We start from the raw sequence: 24,464 nt of genomic DNA, 5'->3' as shown, positions 1-24,464 counted from the left end.
GGTCGCCCGTTTTCCCTCTCATCTTCGCCTAGCCCCTCTGCATAGTGCGTCGACCCTACACGCGGCCAGTCCGAAAACCTCCGGGAACCTGAACCCGGCGATCAGGACCGTTGGATCCAGATCAACACCGTTTTACCGCAAGACATCTCTGGTTTGTCAAAACGGTCTCCCTAACCTAATTATCTCGACCATCCGATCTAAATCGGAGGTCTAGGTGAACCTATCCCTAACCTATTTTGGACAAACCCTAACTTCTAGGAGGTTTGTCCCGTCCATCCCATCTCCCCGCTGCCACTTTTCTTCCTTCCTCGGATCTGCAGCCAGCCCCGCTCCCACCTTCTCCTGCGCAAACGCGCCCCTGTCATCACGAGCCACAGCAGCCGGGACCTGGGAGCCTCGCGCCCGTCGCCAGGAGCAGCCTCCTCTGCCCGGTGGAGCCACAGCCGTCGGATGCCCCTTGCCTCGTCTCGCTGGAGTGCCTCCTTCGCGCAAGCCACCGGGAGCCCCGCCGGCGAGCGCCGCCGATGGACCAGCAGCAGCCGCCGGCCGCGGGTCGCACCTCCTTCGTCCCCATGCACCAACAGTCCAAGGCCGGACCTTCTGCATCTCGCTGGTGGGAACCCCTTCTTCCTTCCTCCTCCTCTCTCCCTCCCTCTGATTCTCACCCTTTCTCTCTATCCCTGTTCCGCGTGCAGGAGGCCAACCTTGGCTGCCCGTGGAGCTCGCCTGTCTAGGCCGCGACACCGACCTGCTGCGCTGCCAAGGACCGGAGCCACCATTTTGTGCCATCCCAAAGTCCCATGCCCGCCATGGCTGCCTTTGGGACCGAGCAGAGATCCTCCTCCCCGTAGCAAATCGGAGTTCCCCACCTCTAGGAATGGGTCCCCTACCTCCAGATGTGGTGGAACCCCCTCTTCCCGGCCGCGCCACCCGACGGCATCGCCTCCGCCTTCCAGTTCGTCACCGGTGAGGAGCACAGCGCCATGGCGAAAGCCCTTTTATTTGGCTCAGATCTGTTCTGGAATATGCATAATATCTAGCTATACCGCTGTGTTGAGTCACAAATTGCCTGTTAGCTGAACTGGTAGCGGCTGCGTGCTCTAAACCGAGGGGATTGGGGTTTGAATCCTAGTCGCCCCACTTTTATTTTGCCATCTCTTTCTGTTTTCATTTGTGTCAGTTAGCGGTAGCTTTTGTCCATGTGGTTTCATACCACTGCTTATCAAACTCGACTAGTAGACGAGTTGGCTAGCCCGGCTAGTTATCAAGCACGAGGTCTCAAATTCGAGACCAAGGCTGCCTTATTATTATTATTATTTCTTGCCTTCTGTAGTTTTTGGGCTTTTTCCAGCACATGCATATTTCAGAAAATTGCATTATTTTGAAATGCTTTTATCTTTTAAGCAGTGCATCGGATCGAAATAAATTATATATGTACAATGTGTAGAATTTCATGTATTTTAGCAAAATGCCACTTTCATGCATGCTAAAAGTAATTAGCCCTCTGTTTGCATCGTTTTGCATAGATGCCATGCTAAAACGATTTATGTCGTAATTATTTAACCGTAGCTTCGTTGGAGGTGAACCATATATGTAATTGGACCAGAACGACGAGTAGAATCACGTGAATCACTTTGTTTTTCCGTTTAACAAACCTAAAATGTGATTAGGACAAATCTGGACAGAATTAGAATTTAACATGTGAGGTCGTCTCGGAGGTGCTATATGTCATTTCCGACCTCACTTAAAATGCCTAGATAGGTAGTTTAATTTCCGCCTCACCTCTTGCATGCTTGACAACATTAATATTGCCGTGTAAATAACCGGGAGTGAACTTAATAATTCATATGTGAAGTTTCGTCAATATGCAATTCGTTGCATATTGAACTCCACTTAACGTGTAGTGTTTGATTGTGTGAATTGTCATGTCGTGACTTGCATGTGTTCAACTGCTCATGCATCATTTGTGTAGTGCATCGTGTGGTGAATTCCGTGTGTTGATGCTTGTTTCTGGTTTTCCCCGTATCGATAGAGTTCCGCAAGCGTGTCGGATGTGAGGACCCGTTCGACTACGTCGGTTCGTCTGCTTCACGGAGGCATTGTTCTTCCAAGCGGGATCTCAGGCAAGATGATCATTTCCCCAGATACCATTACTATCATTGCCATGCTAGTTTTACCGTTGCTACCGTTTATGTCTCGTTGCCTACCACATGTTAAATATCAGCCTCTCAACCATGCCATGTTAACCTTCAACCTGTTCGACCTAGCAAACCACTGATTGGCCATGTTACCGTTTGCTTAACCCTGTGTTAGTGTTGCTAGTTGCAGGTGCATTGCTTCCATGTGAAAACATGGGTTCCTTGTTATATCACCATATTTAAATGCTATTTATTTTAATGCACCTATACACTTGGTAAAAGGTGGAAGGCTCGGCCTTTCTAGCCTGGTGTTTTGTTCCACCTTTGCCCCCTTTAGTTACCGGCTACCGGTGTTATGTTCCATAAATGAGCGCTCCTAACACGATCGGGGTTGTTATGGGGACCCCCTTGATAATTCGTTTTAGATTAAAGCTGGTCCGGCAAGGCCCAACATTGGTTCTACATTTGCCCAACATAATAATTTTGTTAACACTGAAATGCATAGGGCGTCATGAACCCGAGGAGTAATTTTACATAAACAGGGGGGCCAGTGCTGATGGTGTTGGTCCCAAACGGTCTGCCTGCGGGGCCACCGCGAGGAAACTCGAGGTTTGGCACCCGTAGCTAGTTCCATCCGTCGTGTCCTGAGAACGAGATACGCGGCTCCTATCGGGATCGTCGACACGCCGGGCGGCCTTGCTGGATTAGTTTTACCTTTGACGAGATATCTTGTGCATCGGGATTCCGGTGATGCTTTGGGTAATCTCAGAGTTGAGGTTTTCCACTAGGGAATCCGACGAGATCGCGAGCTTCGTGATTGAGGATTTCTATGCGGCTTGTGGTAATTTGTGATGGACTAGTTGGAGCACCCCTGCAGGGTTAAATCTTTCGGAAAGCCGTGCCCGCGGTTATGTGGCAACGTGGAAACTTTGTTTAACACTGGTTCTAGATAACTTGAAGTTAACTTAATTAAAACTTGCCAACTGTGTGCGTAACCGTGACTGTCTCTTTCGTGAGTTCCTTCTCCGATCGAGGACACGGTGGGGTTATGTCTGACTTAGGTAGGTGTTCAGGATCATTCATTTGATCATCAGTAGTTCACGTCTGCTATGCTTAGATCTTCCCCCTCTTATTCTTGTACTCGTAGGTTTAGCCACCAAATATATGCTTAGCCGCTGCTGCAACCTCACCACTTAACCTTGCCTCACCCATTAAGCTTTGCTAGTCTTGATACCTTTGGAAATGAGATTGTTGAGTCCCCTGTGGCTCACAGATTACTACAACACCAGTTGCAGGTACAGGTAGAGGTTACTTGAGGCGAGCGCGTTGATTGTTCATTTGGAGTTGCTTCTTCTTCTTCTTCTTCATCGATCTAGGATGGGTTCCAGGCCGGTAGCCTAGGATAGCAAGGATGGACGTCGTTCTTCTTTTGTCGTTTATTTTCGTCCGTAGTCGGACCCTGCTCTTACTCTTGATGATTATGTAATGTATTGATGTGACTCTCATGTAGCTTGTGGCGAGTGTAAGCCAATTCCATATATCTCTTCTTTTCAGTACATGTACTTGTAACGATATCCATTCTTGCGACACGACGAGATGCGCTTCTATCCCTGACGAGGCCCTCGTGCCAAATTAAGGATAGGGTCGCATCTTGGGCGTGACAGTTAGCCACCATAAAAGCTTAGGATGCTGCAACCTAAACAATGAACCTTCCCCACCTAATAACTTGACTAGTTTCGGTACCGAGGTCATGGATTGTTGAGTCACTGTGGCTCACAGATTACTTCACAGGTACAGGTACGCCCGACACAGGTGATCCCGATGGCACGCAGCGGGCGTGGCAGTACGATGAGGAGAACGACCGCCTGTACGTGAACTATCCAGAAGAGTGAGGCGTGGTCGTGATCGTGGGCAAGCATGCGGGATAGCATGGCCTTTTCTCATGTTATGTAGTCCGTAGCGGAACTACCTTGTCTGAATAAATGTGTGATGTAAACTTTGATATTATCTATGGAGATGGCAAACGATTCCCTATTTGTCATTCTTATATTATGTATGTGCTATGTTTATCTTGCTTGCGAAACGATTAGATGCGTTTCTTTCCATTTTGAGGCCTAGTTCCCTAAATCGGAATGGACTGCATCTTAGTCATTACAAAACCAAATATATATCGAAGTGAATAAATTCTATATCATGCCCACATTGTATTACTCTTCTCTACTAAATATTGGTCCAACCAACATATTCGCCCATTCGGTGACCGTCTATTCTCATCTACTCCCTCCGTTCCTAAATATAAGTCTTTGTAGAGATTTCATTAGTGGACTACATACGAATGTATATAGACATATTTTAGAGTGTACATTCAATCATTTTGTTCTGTATGTAGACATCTAGTGAAATCGCTTAAAAGACTTATATTTAGAAACGGAGGGAGTACTAGATATATTGTTCAGTATAAAGTGGGACACCGTCTATCCATGCCACAGTGGTGAAAGAAGATACCCCTCCAAATAACTTGAATTAGGTTATTCCAAGATATGGTCAATGCAATCAATACAATATATATTTATACACTAACAATTAGAATCATTGCCTCTATATGGAAGATATGATATTGTTTTTATAATTACCTCTATATGAAATCACATATTACTGATCCCGATGGTTAACTTATTTGCTATTTGTATGTTACATAAAAATCCACAACAAATTCCCGCTGCAACGCGTCGGGCATCAACTAGTTAGGAAAAACATTGCATTCCACAGAAGGATACACCTTCAGGATGTCGTATACTTTTGTGCACAAGTCGTCGTTAACGTCATCTGACGGCCTCACTGTCATTCTTTTCAGCCTTGGTGCACATTTCAATATCAGCCTCAAGAAATCAAAGTCGTAATCCTCTCCTCCGAAGGCTCTGATTTCCACTTCTTCGAGATTGATCAAGAGGATAGTTTCGCTTCTCCAGTTCCCAGGCTCATCACAAGGACAATTTATTGGGCATGTTTTTCCCTTTTTTCCCTAAAAAGAAATATGAATAACTAAAATTATTGTACTCCTCAAAGACATTATCTTGAAATTGTACCTGGATTTTCCTTTCGCTACATATATTTCAGATAATACTAATAATTAAGCAGCGGATAGAATTACCAGCTCTATCTTAAGGCTTTTTGTAGCAGTAAGAATCCAATGAATCCTAAGGAGGTGAAACACAAATGCTCCGAAAGCATGCCCAGTTGTGTTGAAATGTAGATCCAAAACGTTGAAGGTTGTAACAACCAGGTGTTTCTCTATTTCTTGCGCAAGGCTGAGCCCGGTCTGTGGAAAACTAAATGAGCCCTGCAAAAAACAATTGACAGTCAAATATATATATCCATCATAATAGGTTTAATACTACGTACTCTACTAAATACATTCTATGTCCAAAAATAAATGTCTTCACTTTATATTAGCTCTTTGTACTAGATTTAGTATAAAATTGTATTAAATTTAAAACATTTATTTTGGACAAAGGGAGTAGTTTAGTCGGCAACTCAGCAAGTAAATTGAGCCAGAGACAAAGAGACGAACAAGGCTGCTGTCGTCCGACTCCATCCACAGGCACAGGGCATTATTGCTCTCCGCCGTCTCGAAGCTCACCATTGCAAGGCCCCAAGGACCAATCCCAGCAGCCGCCTTGGAATAGCAGCATCGCCAGAGAGCCTTCTCCACCATAGGTGCCGAGATGGACAATCTGAGCTCGCCGCGAGTGTGTATGGACAGGTTCAATTGCTTAAGCCCGGGGACGTCGATGTGCACGCGACTTGTGGACTTGTGCTTGTTCTCCAGAAGGAGAACCTGCAGGGATGCCGATCGGATGGCGTGGCCGAGGGAACAGCCGGTCGCCCTGAGCACGCGCAGGCGCGGGCAATGGAGGAGCAAGGCGGCGGCGTCGACGAGGCAGCCAGAGAGGGACAACACCTCGAGCTCGGGGAACATGCAGCGGCTTGCCGGCGGGTTGGCGGCGGAGAGGAAGAGGTCCAACCCGCTTAGGTCGATGGACGTGGCCCGGTGGAAACCGGGCAGGATGACGGGAGGGGGGAGGAACAGCATGTCGCCTGTCGGGCGAGCAAGCGGGCCGCCAGAGACGCTGAAGCGGAGCTCCGCCGGCGAGAGGGCCGCGGCGGCGCGGACCGTTGAGGCGATGTCGGCCACGTACAGCATCTGGTATGGAGGATAAAGCGGGGGCGCCTTGTAGATGTTAATCATGTTGCTCATGTAGGATTAGGAAAAAAGCCAAACCGAGTCCTAGTAGTATTAGGATTCCTAGTCCTAGTCTATTTCCATAGTCCTTTGTGGACGTGTATAAAAGACATCTTAGGGGTGTTGATTGTAACACCAGAAAAACGAAAAGCAATACAAAGCAAAGGCTCGACACGGGCCTTTAGCCATCAAATCCATCGATCAGTTTTATTCGTGTCGCTAGTTACGCAAGTTCCGTCAAGTAGCCGGCCGAAGCAAGAATCGCGTAGGCACGCCTGTACAGCTGCATACGCACGTTCAAAAGCTAACAATTGGTATCTAGAGCCTCGACGATCTACAATCTACGATGACGGACAGCGACGCTGAGTCGGTCAAGTCCGGCAGCGGCGGTGCCAAGGCGAACAAGAACGGCGACAAGGTGAAGAAGGGCGTCAAGTCAGCAACCAGTGGTGGAGGAACGAGCGGCGCTAACGTCCAGGCGCATCGCAACATCCCCATCCAGTACCCGATGCTCACCGACGCCAACTACGGCGTGTGGGCGGTGAAGATGAAGATTATTCTTCGATCCCTTCGAGTGTGGGAGGCCATCACGGACAACGACGTCGACGAGGAGCGCGACGAAGGTGCCATGGCCGCCATAGCCTAGTCTGTGCCGGATTCCGTGCTGATGACACTGGCGGAGTTTGAGACGGCAAGAGAGGCGTGGAACGCACTCAAGGAGATGAGGATCGGAGAAGATCGCGTCACCAAGGCTCGGGCACAAGTGCTGAAGCGGCAATTTCACAAGTTGCAGATGGAGGAAACTGAATCGGTGAATGACTACGCCATGCGTCTTACTACTTTGGTGGGAGAGATCCGCGCGCTTGGTGCAAAGCTCGATGAGACCGAGATCGTGGAGAAATTTTTCAGTTCTGTCACTGATAAATTCACGTACATCATCGGCACGCTCGAGCAGCTTTACGACATCGACGACATGACCATAACGCAGGCGATCGGACGATTGCGGACATGGGAAGAGAATGCTCGTGGCTGTCGGAAAGGCAAAGGAGGAGGTAGTGACCAACTCATGTACTTGCGCACAGACTGGGAGGCCCCAAGTAGCAAAGGAAGGCGTGACGGTGGCGAAGGCTCAAGCAACACGAAGGGCGATGGACAAACCGAAAAAGGCAAAGGAAAAGGCAAACCACAAGGTCGTGGTAAGGCGGGCCAATCTAAAGAGCAGAAACCACGGAACTTGGACTTGTCCGAGGTCAAGTGCTATAACTGCAATAAGATGGGTCACTTTGCAAAGGATTGTCCAAAGCCTAACAAGCGGGAGATCAAGGAAAATTTGGCAAAGCAGGAAGACGAAGGTCCAGGTCTTCTGATGGCCGAAGTTTGTGATCTCGCTGAAACGATGGTTGTGAAACCAAGCCGGAAGGTGCTACTTCATGAGGAAAAAGTGACACCAAAGTTATCCGGTGATCAGAACGTGTCGTGGTATCTCGACACGGGTGCCAGTAACCACATGACGGGGTGCAAGGAGAAATTCCTCGAGCTGGAATACGATGTTGAAGGCTCGGTCAAGTTCGGTGATGGTTCAGCTGTGGAGATTTGCGGGCAAGGATCTGTCCTCTTTGAGGGTCTCACAGGCGAACATCGCATACTCACCGGAGTGTACTACATCCCACGGCTGCGCAACAACATCATCTCTATTGGGAAGCTTGACGAGAATGGATGCAAGGTGAATATCGAGAGCGGAGTGATGACGATCTTCGACAACCTCCGAAACGTGCTAGCTCGTGTTAATCGCACACGGAATAGGCTATATGTCCTAAACCTTGATCAATCTCAACCGGAGTGTTGGCTCGCCAAGAGTGATGATGATTCGTGGTTATGGCATGCTAGATTTGGACACGTTAACTTCTATGCCTTGATGAAGATGTCAAAGATGGAGATGGTATCCGGGATGCCAGTTATCGACCATGTTCATCGAGTATGTGATGGGTGCTTGGTTGGAAAACAGCACCGCAGGCCATTCCCTGCTCAGTCTACCTATCGTGCAAGTGATGCACTCGAGCTGCTCCATGGTGATCTATGTGGCCCTATCACCCCGGCAACTCACGCTGGAAAGAAGTATTTCTTCCTTGTGGTAGACGACTACTCGAGATATATGTGGGTCGTTCTCCTACGGTCTAAAGATGAGGCGTTTGAAGCATTCAAGAAGCTGAAGGCTGCAACAGAGATGGAACACAAGCTGAAGGTTCGCGCTCTACGGACAGATCGCGGCGGAGAGTTTACGTCGAATGAGTTCAACGACTACTGCGAGAAGATTGGCATAAAGAGGTTCCTCACGGCACCTTACACGCCGCAGCAGAATGGAGTCATTGAAAGGCGCAATCGAACCGTCGTTGACATGGCAAGGAGTTTACTTAAGAGCAAGAACCTGCTGGGGACTTTTTGAGGAGAAGCTGTCTCGACGGCCGTCTATCTTCTCAACCGGGCTCCAACGAAGGCGGTGATCGGCAAGACTCCGTATGAATCAATTTACGGACGTAAGCCGAATGTGTCTCATCTACGGACATCCGGGTGTGTGGCACATGTGAAGACGGCGGAGCCGCACCTCTCAAAGCTTGCCGATCGTAGCACCAAGATGGTGTTCATCGGATACGAGAGCAGTTCTGGCACCAAGGCATACCGTTTCTACGATCCACAAACCAAGCGTCTACGGATTTCACGCGACGTCGTGTTTGAAGAAAACCAAGCGTGGAATTGGAGCGCCGCAACCGACGATGCTCCAAACAGTAACATATTTGCAGTTGAATTTCCAACTGATGATGATGTAGGGGAGGATGTCCAGGTGATTGGCAAGACGCCCAACCAAGGTGACCACAATGGTAGTGATCATCATGGTGCCGACACCGACGACGACGCGCATAGGTCGCAAGGAGATAGCGACAACGCCGCGCACGACACAGGCGGAGATCTCGACGACAACATCGACAACGAGGCGCATAGTGACGACAACAATCAAGATGATGGTCACGGTCACGACGACTACGCCGACGACACGGATGTCGATGACACACCAAGGTCTCAGCCGTCTTCCTCAAGTGCATCAACACCGACACAATTTGTGTCGCCTCCTTCGCAAGCCACAACGGACTCCTCAGGGCCTCGTCGCTACAAGACCCTCAAGAAAGTCTACAAGTACACAAAGCCAGTTATGCTCGAGTACTCCGGACTATGTCTGTTCGGAGTTGATGAGCCGGCGAACTTCGTAGAGGCGAGAAAAAGTCCTAGCTGGACGCACGCCATGGATGAGGAGATGAAGGCAATTGAAAACAATGGCACGTGGACTTTGGTAACCCGACCTCCAAACCAAAAGACGATAGGTTTGAAGTGGGTTTACAAGTTAAAGAAGGACACGGAGGGTGCCATTGTGAAGTACAAGGCAAGACTCGTTGCAAAGGGCTACGTTCAACGTCAAGGAGTTGACTATGATGAGGTGTTTGCACCGGTTGCTCGAATCGAGACGGTGAGAGTGCTCCTAGCTTTGGCAGCACAAAAGGATTGGAAGGTTCATCATATGGATGTTAAATCCGCTTTCCTCAACGGCGATCTCACAGAAGAAGTGTACGTGGAACAACCCCTCGGCTACGAGAAGAAAGGCGAAGAAGGGAAAGTTTACAAGCTCAAGAAGGCACTTTACGGGTTAAAGCAAGCGCCAAGAGCTTGGAACTCAAAGTTAGACCGAAGTCTGGTCTCGCTCGGGTTCAAGAGATGTCCCCTCGAGCACGCAGTCTATACAAAGAACTCCAAAGGCTCAAACCTGCTAGTTGGAGTTTATGTCGACGATCTGATTATCACCGGAGATAGCGTACAAGAAATTGAACGTTTCAAGGCGCAAATGAAGAACAAGTTTAGCATGAGTGATCTGGGATTACTCAGCTATTACTTGGGCATCGAAGTGAAGCAAAGCTCCGGAGAGATTTCCCTATGTCAATCGGCTTACGCGGTCAAGTTATTGGACAAGTGTGGCATGTCAGATTGCTACGCAACACAAGTTCCAATGGACCAACGTCACAAGTTGAGCAAGCGTAGCTCAAATCCGCCGGTGGACACCACAATGTATCGAAGCGTTGTGGGCAGCCTAAGATATTTGGTGCATACCCGACCTGACTTGGCTTATTTAGTCGGGATCGTGAGTCGTTTCATGGAGAATCCGACAACCGAGCACATGAGCGCGGTCAATCAAATCTTGCGCTATGTGAAAGGCACCATTAATCTTGGTTGCACGTACAGAAAGGGAAAGGAAGGATTGATCCTTCGTGGATATTCAGATAGCGACATGGCAGGTGATGTTGATGACCGAAAGAGCACAACGGGCATGGTTTTCTACCTTGGCCCGAATCCGATTAGCTGGAATTCTCAGAAGCAAAAGGTGGTGGCACTGTCTTCATGCGAGGCAGAATACATAGCGGCAAGCACGGCGGCTTGTCAAGCAGTGTGGCTGAGAAGACTCCTAGCTATTCTTGCAAAGCGGGAGGTGCAGAAGGTGTCACTGAAGATCGATAACCAAGCTGCAATCTCGTTGTGTAAAAATCCGGTTCATCACGAAAGGAGCAAGCACATAGATACCCGGTTCCACCATATCCGGGAGTGCATTGAAGAAGGGTTGATCGAGGTTCAACATGTGAACACGAAAGACCAACTTGCCGATATTTTCACCAAGTCCCTCGGTCGACAGAAGTTCATCGAGATGAGGAGGAAAGTCGGAGTGCAAGAAGTGAAGTCAAGCAACAAGATTAAGGAGGTGAATGTAGATGTTAATCATGTTGCTCATGTAGGATTAGGAAAGAAAGCCAAACCGAGTCCTAGTAGTATTAGGATTCCTAGTCCTAGTCTATTTCCATAGTCCCTTGTGGACGTGTATAAAAGACACCCTAGGGGTGTTGATTGTAACACCAGAAAAACGAAAAGCAATACAAAGCAAAGGCTCGACACGGGCCTTTAGCCATCAAATCCATCGATCAGTTTTATTCGTGTCGCTAGTTACGCAAGTTCCGTCAAGTAGCCGGCCGAAGCAAGAATCGCGTAGGCACGCCTGTACAGCTGCATACGCACGTTCAAAAGCTAACAGCCTCGGGGACGTGGACGTCGAGGAGGGACACGTCAGGGACGTAGACGAGGGAGTCGAGCGCGGGCCGGAGCAAGCGGAGCTCGACGTCGCGGAAGGTGAAACTGGCGAGGTGGCTCCAGAGCCAGCTCCACCGGCGGGAGAGGAGGCTGGTGCGCGCGGCGGCCCGGGCGCAGCGGAGGCTGGCGAGAACCTGGAGGAGCAGATAGTCCGGGAGGGGGCTAATGAGATCGGCTCCTCCTCCGGCTGGGCCTAGCTCGGGAAGGCCGCCATGGCGCGCTCCTTCCTCCATGGTCATGGCGAACCCTAGTGCGTGTGTTGGAATTTGCCGAGGATCGATTACGTCGAAATCATGAACAACTCGCACGCAAAAAATTTCAACGCGAATAGCTATCTGACGTTCCCACGGGGTTATATACACGGGGTTAAACCGGGCGCTGCTAGGATATACGCACATGGACCTAGCCCAACCAGATGGTGCACGCCAGATATTTTTCGTTTTTCATCATGGGCTTGGATGAGGGAGCTCCTATTCGGCGCTGCAGGCGCCCTTTGAAGAACGGCGCCCACAGCGGCCGACAACCCATTCAAAACATCGCACCTGGTCAGTTCGCTCGATCGTTGAAAAAAAAACTAACTCGCCTAGCTGGTTTATTTCTACGGCTGTACTGCGCTGCTGGTTCAGGAAAATGACCGGCCTTCGTTATTTTTTCAATTTCGAATAATTTTGTGAAAAAAAGTTCATAGATTTACTAAAATTCGAAAAAAAATCATCGATTTTGAATATTTCTTTGACAAATATGAAAAAAGTTTATAAATTTGTAACAAATTATAGGATTTGAAAAATGTTCATCAAATTGAAGAAAATTCATTCACTTTGAAAATAAGATGTTCATCGAATTGAAAAAAGCTCCTCGCATTTGAAAATAAATTCATCAATTTATAAAATAAGTTCATCAAAATGTTAAAAAGTTCAATAATTTTGAAAAAGTTAATCAAGTTTGAAAAAAGTTCATTGAAATTGAAAAAATAATCATCAAGTTTGAAAAAAACATTGTATGTAAAAAAAGTTCATCGATTTTGAAAAAAACTTCAAATTTGAAAAAAAGCTCATTGAGCCACATTACGATGAGTAAAGCTCTGCTTATACCCTAAAAAAAGAAGTTATTTTCTTTTTCTCATATAGTTTTGTTTCAGTCAGTTTAATTGATAATTTGATTTAGGAAAAGCGTCGAATACAAAATCAAAAGGTTGTGACTTCTAAAAAAATCGCACGTGTTCAGAGAATGTTCATGAATATGAAAATGTTGGTGAAGTTAAAAAACGTAGGAAAATTCAAAGGACGTTCGTGAATTCGAAAACTATATCATAAATAGAAAAATATTCAGAAATTCACAAAAGTAGTCAAGAATTCATAGTTATGTTAAAAGTAAACATTTCCTCACAATTTTATATTTTTTTGAAATTCCAAACATTTAAATAACATATTCTTAAATGTGTTTTACCTAAATTCTATTTAATTCAAAACATACATATTTTCCGAAAATTCAAACAATTGTTTGTGCAGATTTTGAAAAACAATTACATTTATAAAATTATGGGAAAAATAAAATAAAATAGAAAACAAAAAGAAAAAGGGAAAACGAAAATAATATTTTTAAAAAAAGAACATGATATAAACAGCCTGGAAGCTTCCCAAACCTAAATGGGCCAGCTGGCGAGCGCGCGTAGGCGATCAGAGTTTTAACACTTGCAGCCGACGATACATATCAGTTGTGGATATCAGAGTTTTGCACAATCTTGCTATCTTAGGAGTGTCACGTAAGATAAATGATGAGGTGGAGAAGAGAAAACTTAAAAAAGGTTTTGCCTTCTCCTATTTAAGAGAAGACAAGAGGTGATCTTTTAGCACAACATGCTGCATGCATTTTTTTAAAGGTCATTTTATATTATTAAGAGATGGCACTTTTATATTCATAGATGATTGTTTCTATTAAGAAGAGATGGCATTTTTTACTATTTAAAAAGATGACATTTTTTATTAAGAGAAGGCATTTTTTTTATTAAGTGATGGCATTTTGGTTTTTTAGCTGGCATTTTTCGCTTATTAAGAGATGCTACTTTTTTTAACATGGCATTTTTTCCTTTATTTTTGTGTTCTCATGGCACTTTATTGTTGATGGCATTTTTTATCCTGACAATGGTAGTTTTAAAGTTTTAGCATGGCATATTTCATTTTTGTAGTTCGTACAACTTCTTTTTAATCATACTCTCTGTGTATTTATAAATTAGGGAGATGGCATTTTCTATCAAGTAGGATGGCGTTTTTCTTCATAAGTTATATCATGGCAATTTAGGGTCCTTTTTGTTGTTGATGGCATTTATTTCGGAAATAAAATGTTAAACTGGGCCTCTGGCCAATGGGGGTTTGATCAGGTCTCCTTTCTAGCGATCGATCGGGGCGGCTGAAATTGTTCACTGGAGCTGCTCCCCTGCCGAACGAAAACGTTTGATGGGAGCAGCTCCGGGCGACTCGTCGCCAGATATGGGCGTCCAGATATAATAATTATATAATAATAATAGGTCCATCCCCAAGACAACAAATGCAGCAACAAACAAGTAAGTACATTGAACTGGTTACATCCGTTATATGAACGGCGCACGCCAGATATTATTCGTTTTTCCTCATGGGGTTGGATGAGGGAACTCCTATTCGACGCTGCAGGCGCCCTTTGAAGAACGGCGCCCACAGCGGCCGGCAGTGGGCCGCGGCCCATTCAAAACATCGCACCTGGTCAGTTCGCTCGATGGCTGAAAAAAAAACTAACTCGCCTAGCTGGTTTATTTTTCTGACTGCACTGTGCTGCTGGTTCAGGAAAATGACCGGCCTTCGTTTTTTTTTCAATTTTGAATAATTTTGTGAAAAAACAGTTCATAGATTTACTAAAATTCGAAAAAAAATGATCGATTTTGAATATTTCTTTGACAAATATGAAAAAAGTTCATAGATTTGTAACAAATTATAGGATTTGAAAAATGTTCATCAAATTGAAGAAAATTCATTCAATTTGAAAATAAGATGTTCATCGAATTGAAAAAAGCTCCTCACATTTGAAAATAAGTTCATCAAATTGTGAAAAAGTTCAATAATTTTGAAAAAGTTAATCAAGTTTGAAAAAAGTTCATTGAAATTGAAAAAAAAAATCATCAAGTTTGAAAAAACATTGAATGTAAAAAAAGTTCATTGATTTTGAAAAAATCTTCAAATTTGAAAAAAAGCTCATTGAATTTGCAAAAAAGTCGTTAAAATTGAAAATGTTCATTATATTTTTTTAAATAAATATCTATTTTGGAAGGAGTTCATCAATTTTGAAAAGAGTTCATCAAATTTGAAAAAGTTTATTGATTTTGAAAAAAGATCATGATTTTGAAAAAAAACTTAGCAAAGTTTTAAAAAAGTTCACCGATTTTAGAAAAAGTTCATCGAATTTGCAAAAAATTTCATCGATTTTGGATGATAGTTCATTGAATTTGAAAAGAGTTCATGATTTTTTTTAAATGTTCACCAATTTTGGAAGGAAGTTTATTGAATTTGAAAAGAGTTCATCAAATTTGAAAAAAAGTTCACTGATTTAGAAAAAAGTTCATCGAATTTGGGAAAAATCATCAAATTTGAAAAAGTTCAAAAACTGAAAACAGTTCATCATTTAAAAAGAACAAATTTGATGAACCCTTTTCAAATCGTTGAACCGGATCAAAGGAAAAAAATAAAAATCATTGAACCAGGTCAAAGAAAAAAAAAGAAAAAACTGGTTTGGGACAAGAGAATTTGTCGGCGAAAAACAGGATTGAAACATCTGTTGTTCGATGGCGTAGTGGTAGTTGTCCTTAACGCTGACTCAAGTGGTCGCGAGTTCGAGACCGATGATAAATGGGCCGGCCCGGCAAGTACCAGTTGGGGCAGCCCTGCACGCGCCCGTTTAGGAACGAGCACATATGCGCCAAATAGGATTTTCCGTTGGACGAGCCACATTACGATGAGTAAAGCTCTGGTTATATGCTGGAATTTTATCTATTTTTGGGCCAGCCCAATATACAATTTCAGAAATTCCTAATAAATCTTAGAGGCTCACGCAGCCTATTTGTGGAAGGCAAGAGGTAGAAAAATTTAGTCTCATATTGCTAGTTTAGTGTGAGTTGGACCTTCTTATAAGGGAGGATATTTTCACACACGTATGAGCATGAGAACAAGAGAGACATACACGCGCGCTCCTCCTCCTCTGCCGCCCACATAGAAGGGCGATAAGGTTTTTGGGGAGCGCTCAATGCAACTCCGACTCCACTGTTGCTGCTACTACTGCAACTCAGTACGTGTTAGTGTTATCTTATAATTGCTATGTTAGTTGTGATTTATCTATTATTTTTTCTAGTAAAATCACTTGGTAAATCTCTTATATTTCCAACAATCCGAAAACCTTATTATAGGCAATTTACCCCAAGGGTATCCACTATAAGAGGTGGCGCGTGAGAGTCGTTCTATGGTTTCAAACCATGAGCTGCTATGACGCCATTCTTGGCAAACCTTAAGGAGATTATGATGCTCAATAGGAACAAGCTTTTCTGAAAATGGATACCTTGTTTAAGGCTGCTCTCTTGAGTGTTCTTGATGAGAACATAATTGATGCTTATGTGTCAATTGATAATGGAAAAGATATATAGGATGCACTAGAGGCCAAGTTTGGGGTCTCGGATGCTGGCACTGAGTTGTACATCATGGAACAATTATATGACTACAGGATGACTGAATAGCCCTCCGTGGTTGAGCAAGCTCACGAGATACAGTCATTTGCTAGAGAACTTGAGCACTTCAATTGTATGCTACCGGACAAGTTTGTTGCGGGAGGCATCATCACTAAACTCCCTCCTTCATGGAGGAACTTTGCTACCTTACTGTAGCATAAGAGGCAGGAGTTTTCCATTCCGGATCTCATTGGTACTCTTGATGTGGAAGAAAAGGCGAGAGCAAAAGACACATGTGCTCGAGGTATTGAGGGAGGATCTAGTGCCAATCTGGTACAGAAGAAAAACTTCCAGCCCCACAATTTCAAGAACAAGGGCAAGTTTGATGGTAAAGCAAAGTTCGATGGGAAGAACAAGGTTGTACAGCACACCAACTTCAAGAAGAAGAATGACAAGAAGAAAGGTGTTTGTCATGTGTGCGGAGATCCTGATCATTGGGCACCTAACTGCCCTAACCGTTATGACAAGTGTCAACGTGGGAAAGGCGGCAAGACCGCTAATGTTGCCATTGGTGACACTGACGTGAAGGATGATCGGTATGGTATATTTCTCACTATTCTTTGACTATGTCATTTCCCTGATTGGTTGATTGACACGGGTGCTAATGTGCATGTATGCGGTGATATTTCCATGTTTTGTCTTATCAGACTGCAGGGACTTCCACCGTGCTGATGGGAAACGGTTCAAGTGCTTCTGTTCGTGGTGTTGGCACGGTCGATCTGAAGTTTACTTCGGGGAAGGTCGTGCGGCTGAAGAACATGCATTATGTCCCCTCCATCAATAAAAATCCTGTTAGTGTATCTCTTCTGTGTAGAGATGACTACAAGCTTGTCTTTAAGTCGAATAAATTTGTAATATCCAAGTATGGAACTTTTGTTGGTAAAGGCTATGAGTTAGGAGGCCTGTTTCGTTTATCCTTGGCAGATGTTTGCATTAAAGTTGTTAATCATGTTTGCAAAATAGTGAATCAAATGTGTGGCATTCACGTCTCTATCATGTTAATTTTAGTTGCATGTCGTGACTAGCCAAATTGAACTTAATCCCTAGTTTCACCAATGTCAAGGGATCTAAGTGTCAAGTTTGTGTGCAAGCCAAACAACCTCGTAAGTCTCACACGACTGCCGAAACGTGAAATCTTGCACCACTAGATCTCATACATTCAGATCTATGTGAAATGAATGGTATTTTGACAAAAGGTGGAAAGAAATATTTCATGACGTTAATTGATGACTCCACTAGATACTGCCAAGTGTGTCTTCTGAAATCTAAGGATGAGGCTTTGAACTATTTCAAGATCTATAAAGCTCAAGCGGAAAACCAACTTGATCGAAAGATCAAGAGGCTTAGGTCCGATCGTGGTTGAGAGTATTTCTCAAATGAATTGATTCCTTTTGTGCGGAACATGGTATAATCCATGAAAGGACGCCTCGCTATTCACCTCAGTCAAATGGGGTAGCCGAAAGAAAGAACCGTACTCTAACTGATTTGGTTAACGCCATGTTAGACACATCGGGTCTCTCCAAGGCATGGTGGGGGGAGGCGATATTGACTGCATGTCATGTCCTAAACCGAGTTCCCGCAAAGAACAAAGAGATAACTCCATTCGAGGAATGGGAGAACAAAAGGTTAAAACTCTCTTATCTACGGACCTGGGGTTGTTTGGCCGAATTAAATGTGCCAATTCCGAAGAAGCGCAAGCTAGGACCAAAAACTGTGGATTGTGTTTTCCCGAGATATGCTTTTCATAGCATTGGATATAGATTCTTGGTTGTAAAATGTGAGGTACCTGACATGCATGTCCTTACAATCATGGAGTCGAATGATGCGACTTTCTTCAAACATATCTTTCCCATGAAGGATATGCCCACCTCATCTAATCAGGAGATGCCTAATTCATCGAATCATGAATTAGTTACAATTACTGAACCTATCATTTCGATGGAAAACTTTGAAAATTCTATGGAGGAGAACAATGAAGTTCCTATCAGGAGCAAGAGACACAGGACTGCAAAGTCCTTTGGTGATGATTTTCTTGTGTATCTCATAGATGACACTCCCAGTTCTATTTCAGATGCATATGCGTCTGAAGATGCTGACTACCGGAACGAAGCGGTCCATAGTGAGATGGATTCCATCTTGGCAAATGAAACTTAGGAGATAACTGATCGTCCTTATGGGTGTAAACCTATAGGATGAAAATGGGTATTCAAGAAGAAGCTTAGGCCTGATGGTAGTATCGAGAAATACAAGGTACGACTCGTGGCTAAGGGTTATACCCAAAAGGAAGGCGAAGACTTCTTTGATACTTACTCACCTGTGGCTCGGCTGACCACTATCGGAGTACTACTTTCATTAGCCGCCGCACATGGTCTTCTTGTTCATCAAATGGATGTTAATACCGCTTTCCTAAATGGAGAGTTGGATGAGGAAATTTACATGGAACAACTAGATGGGTTGTAGTAGATGGTCAGGAAGGAAAAGTGTGCAAGTTGCTGAAGTCTTTATATGGACTTAAGCAAGCACCCAAGCAGTGGCATGAGAAGTTTGAAAGAATTTTAACAGCTCCAGGCTTTGTCGTAAACGAAGCTGATAAATGTGTGTACTATCGCCATGGTGGGGGCGAGGGAGTTATCCTTTGCTTGTATGTCGATGACATACTGATTTTCGGAACAAATCTGAATGTTATTAAGGAGATCAAGGATTTCCTATCTCACTGTTTTGAGATGAAGGATTTAGGAGTGGTTGATGTCATTTGAACATCAAGTTGTTGAGATACAATTATGGTGGGATTACATTGCTTCAATCTCACTATGCGGAAAAGATCTTGACTCGCTTTGGATATAGTGATTGCAAGCCCTCTCCAACACCATATGACGCTAGCGTGCTGCTTCGAAAGAATCGAAGAATTACTAGAGATCAATTGAAGTATTCTCAGATTATTGGCTCGCTTATATACTTAGCCAGTGCTACAAGACCTGGCATATCTTTTGCTATTAGCAAACTGAGTCGGTTTGTCTCAAAACCAGGAGATGTGCATTGGAAAGCTATAGAGAGAGTTTTGCGTTATTTGAAAGCCAATGCAAATTATGGAATTCACTATACTAGACACCCAAAGGTGCTTGAAGGGTATAGTGATTCAAACTGGATCTCTGATGCTGATGAGATAAAGGCCATGAGCGGATATGTATTCACTCGTGGAGGTGGCGCTGTTTCTTGGAAGTCTTTCAAGCAAACGATCTTAACAAGGTCAACAATGGAAGCAGAACTCGCAACACTAGATACAGCTACGGTGGAAGCAGATTGGCTTCGCCGGCTCTTGAGTGACTTGCCGGTTGTTCAGAAACCTGTATCGGGTATCCTTATGAAGTGCGACAATCAAACTATGATCACAAAAGTGAGCAGCTCAGAGGATAACATGAAGTCATCAAGACAAGTTCAGAGAAGGTCAAAATCTGTCAGGAAAATGAGAAACTCTGGAGTTATTGCATTGGATTATATCCAAACATCTAAAAATCTGGCATATCCTTTTACTAAGGGTCTATCACGTAATGTGATAGATAATGCATCAAGGGAGATGGGTATGAGACCAACGATATGAGTTGTTCACATTGGTAACCTATTCTTTGTGAGCGGAGATCCCGTGAATTAGATGTGGAAGACAAGTTGTTGGTCAACTCAGAGGAAAGTATCCTTATCATTAATAATACCACTCCATGAAGATGCAATACTTTCCTAAACTACATGGCAGGTTGATATACATCTTAATATGTTCTAAGTGATTTATTGAAGCAGAGATGTTGTCCTGCAGAACATCTTTTGAAGAACAGACCTATATGAGTCCGATTGTTAATGTCGCAATCTATGAGAGTACGGTGCTCTCTAATAGACTCATGAAAGGTCTCAGAGTATGACACATAAGCACCATCCGCGGGGAAGTCCCACGGTAGCCTAGTGTCGGTCAAGGCTCTATGTGAAGCTAGATTCGCAGAAAACTTGCAGTTCAAGGCCTAGTCCACTGTTCAAGTTGGTTACTAGTGTAGCATAGAGTTCTAGGTGGAAGTTCTGTTGGGGAACGTAGCAAAATTCAAAATAATTCCTACGCCATATTCAGATCTTCCTATGGAGAAACCAGCAACGAGAGAGGGGTGAGAGCATCTTCATACCTTTGAAGATCGCTAAGCGGAAGCGTTGCTAGAACGCGGTTGATGGAGTCGTACTCGCTGCGATTCAGATCGCGGTGTGATTCCGATCTAGTGCCGAACCACGGCACCTCCGCGTTCAACACATGTGCATCCCGGTGACGTCTCCCACACCTTGATCCAGCAAGGAGGAGGGAGAGGTTGGGGAAGAGCTCCGACAGCACGACGGCGTGGTGATGATGGAGCGATGAGGTCTCCCGGCAGGGCTTCGCCAAGCACCGTGGGAGAGGAGGAAGAAGAGAGGCAGGGCTGCGCCGAGAGAGAGAGAGAGAGAGAGAAGTTACCGTGTCTCCAATGGCCAAAAAAACCCCACTATATATAGGGGGAGGGGGAGGGTGGCGCACCCCTTAGGGTTCCGACCCCTAAGGGGTGCGGCAACCCTAGATGGGGCAGGAGGCGGCGTCCAGGAGGGGAGGAGGCGGTGGCGCACCCCCTGGTGAGCCTTAGGCCCACCAGCGCTAGTGTTTCCCCCCTTCCCTCTCTTGGGCGCCTTTGGATGGGTGTGGGGGGCGCACCAGCCCACCCAGGGGTTGATTCCCTCTCACACTTAGCCCATGTAGCCTCCCTGGGCTGGTGGCTGATACGTCTTCGTCGTATCTACTTTTTCGAACTCTTTTGCCCTTGTTTGGGACTCTAATTTGCATGATTTGAATGGAACTAACCCGGACACACGCTGTTTTCAGCAGAATTGCCATGGTGTTGTTTTTTTGCAAAAATAGAAGTTCTCTAAATGTCCTGAAAATTTACGGAGATTTTTTCTGGAATAAAAGAAAAATACCTACGCAAAGATCCATCAGAGGGGGCGTGCTAGTGGGCCACAAGCCCCTGGGCCGTGGCCACCCCCCTAGGCCGCGTCGTGAGGGCTTGTGGGGCCCACGTGGCACCACCGCCCCCAAACTCAGCTCTATATCTTCCGTCTCGCCCGGAAAAAAAAATAGAGAGAAGGTTTCATCGCGTTTTACGATACGGAGGCGCCGCCACGTCCTGTTCTTCATCTGGAGGGCAGATCTGGAGTCCGTTTTGGGCTCCGGAGAGGGGAAATCGTCACCATCGTCATCATCAACCTTCCTCCATCGACAATTCCATGATGCTCTTCATCGTTCGTGAGCAATCTCATCGTAGGCTTGCTGGACGGTGATGAGTTGGATGAGATCTATCATGTAATCGAGTTAGTTTTGACGGGGATTGATCCCTAGTATCCACTATGTTCTAGATTGATGTTGCTACTACTTGGCTATGCTTAATGCTTGTCACTAGGGCCCGAGTGCCATGATTTCAGATCTGAACCTATTATGTTGTCGCCAATATATGTGTGTTTTAGATCCTATCTTGCAAGTTGTAGTAACCTACTATGTGTTATGACCCGGCAACCCCGGAGTGACAATAGCCGGAACCACTCCCGGAGATGACCATAGTATGAGGAGTTCATGTATTCACCGCGTGTTAATGCGTTGGTCTGGTTCTTTATTAAAAGGAGAACCTTAATATCACGTAGTTTCCATTAGGACCCCGCTGCCACGGGAGGGATGGACAATAAATGTCATGCAAGTTCTTTTCCCTAAGCACGTATGACTACATACAAAATACATGCCTACATTAGATTGACGAACGGGAGCTAGTTACTTATCTCTCCGTGTTATAGTTGTTACATGATGAATCACATCCGTCATACTCATCCATCACCGATCCACTGCCTATGAGTCTTTTACTACTGGTCCTTGCTACATTACTTTGCTACTACTTTTGTCGCTACTGCTGTTACTCTGCTCCTGCTACTGTTGTCACTACTGATGTTCCTTGCTACTGTTGTTCCTTGCTACTGCTGTTACTTGCTACTTCGATGTTACTTGTTGCAAGATCCTTCTTCGTCTCCGTTGGCGGGGAAGAATAGTTCCCCGTCCATGTGCAACCTACTGGCGTCATTGATACAACAGTTAAGAATTGTCTGCCGTCAACAGATGTGTTCCTGACATCGTTGCTATCATACTACTTTGCTACTGATACTTTGCTTGCAGACACTAATCTTTGAGGTGTGGTTGAATCTGATAAACTCGGCTGCTAATACTTGAGAATATTCTTTAGCTTCCCCTTGTGAGCGAATCAATAAATTTGGGTCAAATACTCTACCCTCGAAAACTGTTGCGATCCCCTACACTTGTGGGTTATCAAGACTATTTTCTGGCGCCGTTGCCGGGGAAGCACAACTATATTCTCTGAGTCACTTGGGATTTTTGTCTGCTGGTCACTATGAGGAATCCAAAAGATCCAAGAACTAAAGTCTTGCCTTCCACTACGAGAACAGGTAAGGAACTACCATCTAGCTCTGCACTTGATTCACCTTCAGTTATGAGTAAGTTTGCAACATCGCCTCCTTCTAGAAATCTTGATATGTCGCCTGTGCTTGATGATGCTACTTCTGTTGCCCATGATGCTTATGATGATGCTATGCTTGATACTATGCCTGATGATGCTATGCTTGATACTATGCCTGATGATGCTATTCTTGATACTATGCCTGATGATGCTATGCTTGATACTACTTTGCCTTATGATGCTACTACTGCTTTGCCACTAGGTGCATTCCTTGATGCACAACTTGCTAGAGTTGCTGCTAGATGTGATGATACTTCTGAAACTGCTGATACTATTGAAGTAGAACCTGCTACTATGCATGAATTGCCTGTTATGCCTGAACGCTATGTTATGGAGGGAGAGATAGCTAAGGATTTTCTTGCGTGTAAGGATAGCTATGATGTTGAGAAATTACTGCGCAAGTGGAAAGAAAAATCTCTGAACGCTAGGATGAAATACGACCCGAAGTTTGCTACTTCGCCTATCTTTGTGACCGACAAGGATTATGAATTCTCTGTCGACCCTGAGTTAATCACTCTGGTCGAATCTGATCCTTTTCACGGTTATGAGTCTGAAACGGTTGTAGCCCATCTTACCAAACTGCACGATATAGCCACCCTATTCACTAGTGAGGAAAAGATCCGCCACTACTATATCCTCAAGCTGTTTCCTTTCTCGCTAAAGGATGATGCTAAGACCTGGTTCACTTCTTTTGCTCCTGGTTGTGTGCGTAGCCCCCAGGATATGGTCTACTACTTCTCTGAAAAATATTTCCCTGCTCATAAGAAGCAAGCTGCCTTGCAGGAAATATACAACTTTGCTCAAGTTGAGGAAGAGAGTCTCCCACAAGCTTGGGGGAGGCTCATCCAGCTACTGAATGCTTTACCTGATCACCCTCTTGAGAAGAATGAAATACTTGATATCTTCTACAATGGACTTACCAATGCTTCCAAAGACCACCTAGATAGTTGTGCTGGTTGTGTTTTTAGGGAATGAACCGTAGAACAAGCTGAGATTCTACTGAATAAAATCTTGTGCAATGAGAATGCTTAGACTATTCCCGAACCACCTCCTAAGCCAACTCCAAAGAAAATAGGTATTCTATTCCTCAGTCCTGAACATATGCAAGAAGCCAAGAAATCTATGCGAGAGAAAGGCATTAAATCTGAAGATGTCAAAAATCTACCACCTATCGAAGAGATTCATGGTCTTGATAACCCGATACAGGTAGTAGAAGTAAATTCTCTGCGTAGGTTTGATGAGAGTGATATTCCTTTTGATAAACCTGCTAGCTTATGCATGGATGAATTTGATAACTTCATTGCCAAACAACAGAGTTTCAATGATTATGTTAGCACACATTGGAAAAGAATGCTCGTATGCTTAGTCATTTAAGTGCTTGTGTGGACAAAAATGCAATGATCTTAAGCTTCTGAGTAAACATGCCTCTATGGTTACTACTCAGGTAGAACAAGTACTTAAAGCTCAAAATGACTTGCTCAACGAGTTGAATGACAATTCCGTTAGAGTCGTTACTAGAGGCGGTAGAATGACCCAGGAACCTTTGTATCCTGAGGGTCATCCGAAGAGAATTGAACAAGATTCTCAAGGAG

The sequence above is a fragment of the Hordeum vulgare genome, chromosome 4H, assembly GCF_904849725.1.
Source record: "Hordeum vulgare subsp. vulgare chromosome 4H, MorexV3_pseudomolecules_assembly, whole genome shotgun sequence".
Lineage (NCBI taxonomy): Eukaryota > Viridiplantae > Streptophyta > Magnoliopsida > Poales > Poaceae > Hordeum > Hordeum vulgare.
The sequence above is the reverse complement of the archived record's forward strand: the minus strand, read 5'-3'. Positions refer to the sequence as shown.